This window comes from Chrysochloris asiatica, unplaced genomic scaffold, assembly GCF_000296735.1.
Source record: "Chrysochloris asiatica unplaced genomic scaffold, ChrAsi1.0 scaffold00298, whole genome shotgun sequence".
In the NCBI taxonomy this organism is placed as follows: domain Eukaryota; kingdom Metazoa; phylum Chordata; class Mammalia; order Afrosoricida; family Chrysochloridae; genus Chrysochloris; species Chrysochloris asiatica.
Genome location: NW_006408816.1, coordinates 3307281 through 3314804, shown reverse-complemented (window position 1 = coordinate 3314804; position 7524 = coordinate 3307281). Strand labels below are relative to the sequence as shown.

General features: G+C 38.4%; 1 pseudogene; it reads left to right on the top strand.

Moving 5' to 3' along the window:
* Positions 1 to 894: 894 nt before the first annotated feature.
* LOC102819848 lies at positions 895 to 1582 on the top strand (annotated as a pseudogene).
* The last annotated feature ends 5942 nt before the right edge of the window (positions 1583 to 7524 follow it).

Genomic DNA, 7524 nt, shown 5'->3' with positions numbered 1-7524 from the left:
AAATTGAGTCCATATTGTATATTATCTTTATAAAACTTCATTAATGTATGGTAATCATGTATAATGGAACTGAAGTATATATTTTTTTTTCCTATTTTTGCAAAAACGCTTTTTGCTTGTGTGAAATGATATCAAATGTACTTGAAGGACCCTGCGCCTGATCAACAAAATGGCATTGCAACTATCCCCACTTAGCACTGAATAAAGTCCTGCTTGAGCTTCGGGCCTCCGGAAAGCTTAAGTCTTCATTACTCCTACCCTCCAACCCCCGCCCCATCCCCGGTAATTCCACACCGCCTTAAATACCGAGTCTGTGACAGAACAGATGGGCTCTTGGTCTCCTTTGGTGACTTAGAGTACCCCCTTCCAGGTTTATTCTCAATAAACCTGCCTGCTGTCGAAGCCAAGATTCTCTCCTTGTCTCTTTCTTTTTCTTTACAGTACTAATGCATACGGATATAGTACACATAAAGCAAGTTAGATATTTTACACATATATTAAATACACAAGAAATATCTGTTTGTATAGGTTCATTCTTAGGGGAAATGCAGGCATTTTTCAGTTGATCCATTTCAGTACCTTAAATTAAAGATAAATTAAACAACAACAACAACAAAAAATGTATGTCAGTCATTAAAGAAAAAAACAACCAGTATGATGATATCAAGTATAAAAGACATATTTTGTACAGTATCAATATTAGGTCACTGGTGTGGCACCGTGAGTTAATGCACTGGACTGCAAAGTTAGTTTGAGAAAACCCGGAAGCGAGAATCACGGTGGCGATTTCCCTTCTGAAAGATCTGGGTGAATAAAATAAAGCTGACCATTTATTTCTAGAAAAATTGTTTATACTGACAAGTGAAATGCTTTCTATGTAGAATAGCAGCAAAAATGGAAAAAGAGAAATTAAATGATGATGGAAGAACAGACTCAGAGATTTCCCTGGACTTTTCTGAGCAGTTTAATCAACTTGAACTGTTGGAAACACATGGACACCTTATTCCAACTGGTACCCAAAGTCTCTGGGTGGGCAGTTATGATGAAGATGAAGAGCAAGATGGAAAAACTGAAGAGTGGTATCAATTGCAAGAAAAAAACTAAGGAAAAGGGTCTAAGAAAATTGCTTCTTTGGGCTGCTGAACAAAATAGGCTAACTACAGTGAGGAGACTGCTTTCTGAAGATGAGTATACACCCCTTTACCGAGCAGCCTACAGTGGGCACTTAGATATCCGAGAGCTGATTGCACAAGGGGCCGACGTGCACGCAGTGACTGTGGATGGCTGGACGCCACTGCACAGTGCTTGTAAGTGGAATAACACCAGAGTGGTCTCTTTCTTGCTTCAACATGATGCAGATATCAAAGCCCAAACCAACAGCCTCTTGACTCCCTTACATCTGGCTGCTGACAACAGAGACAGCAAAGATACCCTGTAGCTCCTTCTGATGAACCGTTACATCAAACCGAGTCTGAAAAACAACTTGGATGGAACTGCTTTGGATATTGCCAGGAGGGCAAGCATCTATCACTACCTCTTTGAAATTATGGAAGGCTGTACAGATTCTTTAGCTCAGTGTTAATGGTTCTAATTTTCACAAGTTTCCAAATATCAGTGCCTCCTTGTCTGATATACACAGTATTTAAACACCTAATACAAAATTGACATCAAAAGTCATAGTATAAAAATTCAGTTCTATTCATTAAAATGCCCTTCCTAGCGAATTGCCTGATCTTGATGTCAAAATGTACTTGAAGATTGTTCAGATATATGGTTGATGATTTATGTGGCACTTGTGATTTTTATCAGAAATAACTTTTAATTTACCTGTATTTAAACACAACACATTTGTACCAAAAAAAAAAAAAAAAAGCTATTTTTGGTGCTGATCCAAAACAAGTGTATTTTAAATATCCCACATCTTGGGTCTTTGTCCTTGTATTTTTATATTCCAACTAAATCCTCATTAAATCTTTCCTTTAGTGAGTATTCTATTTTTCCAAGTAAAGTAACTCAGAATTTAATGTGAAAGTCTTTAATGCACTGGTACAGTTCAGCTGCCCACTCTTCATTACCACAGCCATTTGTTAAGTGCCACTGAATGGGTTTCAACTCAGCGACCCTGTATAGAGTTTCTGAGGAGCGACTGGTGGGTTTGAATCACCAACCTTGTGGTTAGCAGTCCAGTGCTTATCCTATAGCACCACAACAAAACTAACATATTAGTGATGAAGTCCTCCATAAGAAAGAAGAACTTTTTGTTGTTGTTATTATTGTTGTTGTCAGGTGCCATCGAGTCGGAACCGACTCATAGCGACCCCATGCACAGCAGAACAAAACAATGTTCGATCCTGGGCCAACCTCACTACCGCTGCTACACTTGAGTCCATCAATGATGCCACCTTGCTGATCCATCTCGTTGGGGGTCTTCCTCTTTTTCTCTGACCCTCCACCCTACCAAGCATGACATCCTTCTCCAGCGATTGTTTCCTCCGGACAATATGTCCAAAGTAGGAGAGACGAAGCTTAGCCATCCTGGCCTCCAAGGAGCACTCTGGCTATACTTCTTCCAAAACAGATCTATTGGTTCTTTTTTGCATTTTTTTTTTAAAACCTATATAATTTTGTGTTTTAGAAATTGGATCATTTTCAGGAAAATGCCTGGGTAAGTGTTAAATCCCAACTGTTCTTTAACCCATGAGTGTCATACAATCCCCTCTGCCATAATTCAATCCTGTGGATGTTTCTACTTCACGCTTATCAACCTAACCTAACCAGTTGTAGTCAACTCACCTCCAACTCAGGACAGCTCCGTGTGTGTTAGTAGACCTGTGCTCTGTAGTTTTCAGTGGCCTGTTTCCTGAGGTGTCCCTGGCTGGTCTTGAACCACCAAGTTTTTGTGTTAGCAACCACGTACATTAACCATTTACACCACCATTTGCATGCTTGTCAACCTACAGATCCTTACTCCACTGATGGCTCAGTATGATCTTTTAGACAAGCACACAATTACACCTTGGTCCTAGAGGCTCCTCTTTCTGATAGCCTGTTAATTTTGCCTGCCTATTTCTGCTGGTTTGGGGTACTGTTCACTGAGTTCACAGGAAATAGAGGATTTCCCAGGGCCTCATTTTATATAAACCATACAAATGTTGTGACAAGCAAGAGAGGAATTCTACCAGTGAAGGGATGATTGTTACATTGGGGTAGAACCACAATGTGGCTTAGGTTTTTTTTTTTTTTTTTTTCTTATTTAAGCCACTATGGATAGTGACAAGGCATAAATAAAATTTTTAAGAAAAATAAAAGTGACAAGTTTTGAACAATTAAAAAAAAAAAAGTTAGTTTGAACTGCAAAGTTGGCAGTTCAAGGTCACCAGTCGTTCCTCAGAAACCCTATACAAGGTTGTTATTGGTTAGAACGGACTCCATGGCACTTAACAACAGCAAGATAGGAGAAGCAAGTATGTTGGTTGCATAGAACAGAAATGGACTGAAACCTCAAAGTGGTGGTTCCAGCCTTTTTCGCAAAAGAAAGATGATGCTTTCTGCTCTAGCAAAGATTCACAGCCTCCAAAGTCCTATATAGGGATTGCTATGAGTCGGAATCAACTGAACAGAATTTAACAGCAATATCCACAAAGGAAAAAGACTAAAGATGCATTGCTGTTATTGTTAAGTCCTGTTGAGTTGGTTCTGACTCATAGTGACCCTGTATAGTGTTTAGGAGTGCCAATCTTTCAGTCCAATGCTTATCCTACAGTACCATACCAGGACATATGTTCCCATAAAAAAAAAAAAAAATAGTAAGACCCCCAACAAGATGAATTGATATTACAATTCAATTGCAATGGGTTCAAACTAACAACAATTGGTACAGACATAAAAAAAATTGAGGATGGTGCAGAACTTGGCAGTGTTTCATTCTGTTGTGCGTGTGGTAGCCATGAAACAGAATTGACTCAATGACCCCTAACAATAACAGCATAAAATATTAACAGTCTAGAAAAATCTAGGATCTGATTCTAGTCTGTCACATGGATTACAGTGGATTGAAATCCACTTAATTGAAATCCAAACAACAACTGCAAGTGTTCTGGCATGGAGCTGTAGGATAAGCTATGGACCACAAGGTCGGTTTGAACCACAAGATTACATTGAAATTTACCAGCTGCTCCTCGGAAACCCTATACAGGGTTTCTATGGGTTGGATACAACTCGATGGCACTTACCAGAAACAAAAAACATCCTGGTGTGGCACAAGTATCTTGGGCATCACAATCTTAACACAATCTTAAATAGACCCTACCAAGAAACAGAAAGGACACCTGGTATAGAGTTGGGCTGCTAACTTCAAGTTCATCAGTTTGAAACTGCCAACTATTCCACAGGATAAAGAGATTTTCTGCTCCTGTAAAGATTTACAGCCTCAGAAACCCTATACAAGGTCACTATGAATCAGAATCAACTACACAGCACAACACCATTACCACCACCAACCACTAGGTTCCTGGTTCAAACCCACCAGTCACTCCTTGGTAACCTTATACAGTGTCATTATGAGTCAGAGCAAATTGCATGGCCCTTAAAAATAACAGCATAATTTAGGAGGAGCCCTAATGTGGTGCTGTAGGATTAGCCCTGGATTAGTAGCGACAAAGTTAGTGCTTGTAATCCACCACCCCCTCTCAGAAACCCTATACAGGGTCAATGTATGAAACTCAAGTGACGGCACATATAAACAGTAACCACATTATTTAGGAGAGAGTTTAGATCTGATTATAGAGCGCAGTGAAAATGAATTAACATTATTAATTAAAAAATTGCACTAAGAGATTAAGCTGGGTAGTAAATTTCAATGGTGCCTGGAAGCAATGGCATCCTATGGCTATAGAACAGTTCTTAAAAATATACTGAACGAAAGTGGAGGCAATGACCCAGCAATAGAATCAGTGGAGCTGTGTGTCTGGAATGAAAGGTGTGACCAATTTTTCTTCTTTTACTTTTCATTTTTCATGTATCTTTCCTCTTCACTGTGATCACGCCCTCACTGCTCAGCCTAGACACCTATAGGCAGGTGGGAGCACACCCCCCAAAGGGTCCCAACATTGCATCCATAGTTTTCAAAAGGCATAGAGAGGAAACCCATAAGCTGTTTCTTATGACATCAGACTATGGGACCAAGCCCAAAAGTTGAACTGACCAGGACCCTTTATCACTGCCTACACAGCAAAGGCCAATGGACAGTCAATCACAATTTTATTTTTATTTTTGATTGGTGGTTTCTGTTTCTGCTTTTATATTGTTTATATCTTTGGTCCTTTTGGCCTCACTCTTCTCCCCCTACCTAACCCAAGAAGAGACAGCCAAGCTACAAGCATACCCTGTAATACCCCACCATTTGGACAAGAGCTAAAACCAGCTGCTAGGCATTACATGTGAAAAAGGAAGCCTTTACCCAGATCATATTCACTGGGAGATACTCAGTAAGCTTAACAACAAAGCAACATGCATACATTTAAGCATTAAAACCCCACATAACTGCTGACATTTTGAAAGAAAACACAATTAAAACACTCAACACGTGTCCAAAAACAGAAAAAAATAACTGAGACAAATGAGCTGGAAGCAAACACAGACTTTTCAGTAGAGGAGCAGGCTCTGAATCTGACTGAGAAAGAATTCAGAAGAATGTTATGGAAACAAATTCAAATGCTCTGAAAAGGGGTGGAGGAAAATAAGAAAGAAGTCAGGAAAGTGCTACAGGAGCAAGCAAACAAGATAGATATGTCATTGGAAACAATCCAAAACCTACAAAGAGAAGTCCAGACGATATATAATAAAATATCAGAAATTGACAATACACTGAAAGGGCAAAGGAGTAGAATGGAAGAGACAGACGCCAGAACCATTGATCTGGAAGACAAATCTCTCAGTACTGCTAAGATAGAAGGTCAAGCAGAAAAAAGGATTAAAAAGCTGAAGAGAGTCTAAGATTCATGCTGGATAACTTGAAGAAGAATAACTTAAGAATTATTGGCATTCCAGAACAGAAAGAATCACAGAAGTCCACAGAGGAGATAGTTGAAGAACATCTGGAAGAAAATTTTCCTAACATCTTGAAGGATGAGAAGATAAACACTCAAGAAGCTGAACAAACACCAGAAAGGATGGACCTCAAAAGAAAATCACTGAGACATATCATAATCAAGCTCCCCCAAATCAACAACAAAGACAGAATCCTAAAAGCAGCCAGGGAAAAGAGAAGTGCTACCCACAAAGCTAAGCAAATCAGATTAATCTCTGACTTATCAGTAGAAATCATGCAGGCAAGAAGGCAATGGAGAAACATATATAAAATCCTAAAAGAAAAAAAAATACCAACCAAGAATCATCTATGCAGCAAAACTGTGAATCAAATATGATTGTGTATTCAAAACATTCCAGGATAAGCAGAAGCTAAGAGATTTTGTCAAAGCCAATCCAGCACTTCAAAACATCCTAAAGGGAGTTCTTTGAAATGAAAACCAGAAAGAACGGACAACAACCAGAGATTGGAGACGTGCCAATACTACCTGGAATTCAGTCGACAGATAGCGGAGTTCAGAATGGAACAAAATTACAGATATGAATTCAGAGGACCTATGAGCCCAACCAAAGATCAAAATATTAACAATGTCAAAGAATGTAAAAATATAGGAACAGAGATGTAGGTGGTAAGGAGGTCTAGCAGATTGCAGGATATAATAGACTGTCTTGAATGCTGGTAAAACTTAACAGATTATTAGGTAACCCCAAAGAAAATTAATACTTCACAATTTACCATGAAAATTAAGATCAAAGCAGAACAAGAAAACATTGAAACTTGTTTTAACATTAATGTTTAATGTTAGAATAAACCGAAAAGAAATAGCACAAAAACATGAACTCTGCACAAGAAGGAAGGCAGAACAAAGGAACGAACAACACTACAAAAAAACTTTAACATACTGACAGCAGTTAATCCATACCTATAGATGATTATACTGAATGTCAATGGATTAAATGCATAAGTGAAAAGACAGAGAGTGGCTGAATGGATAAGAAACCAAGACCCTTCAATATGCTGCCTGCAAGAGACACAACTTAAACATGAAGACTAAAACAAACTAAAAGTTAAAGGTTAGAAAAAAATATACCAAGTTAATAGCAAGAAAAAACAAGAAGGAATGGCAATACTAATCTCTGATAAAATAAACTTTAAAACAAAAACTCAAATAAGAGATAAAGAACGACACTATCCCATGATTAAAGGATCAATTGAGCAATATGACATAACCATAACTAACATCTACACTTCAAATGAAAGAGCACCAAGATATATAAAGCAAACCCTACTGAAGAAAGAAATAGTTAAATCTACAGTTATAGTGGGAGATTTTAATACACCACTTTCGAAAAGGGACAGAAAGAAACACAATAAAGCTACAGAGGAGCTAAACAGCACAATCAATCAACTTGACCTCATAGATGTGTACAGAGCAT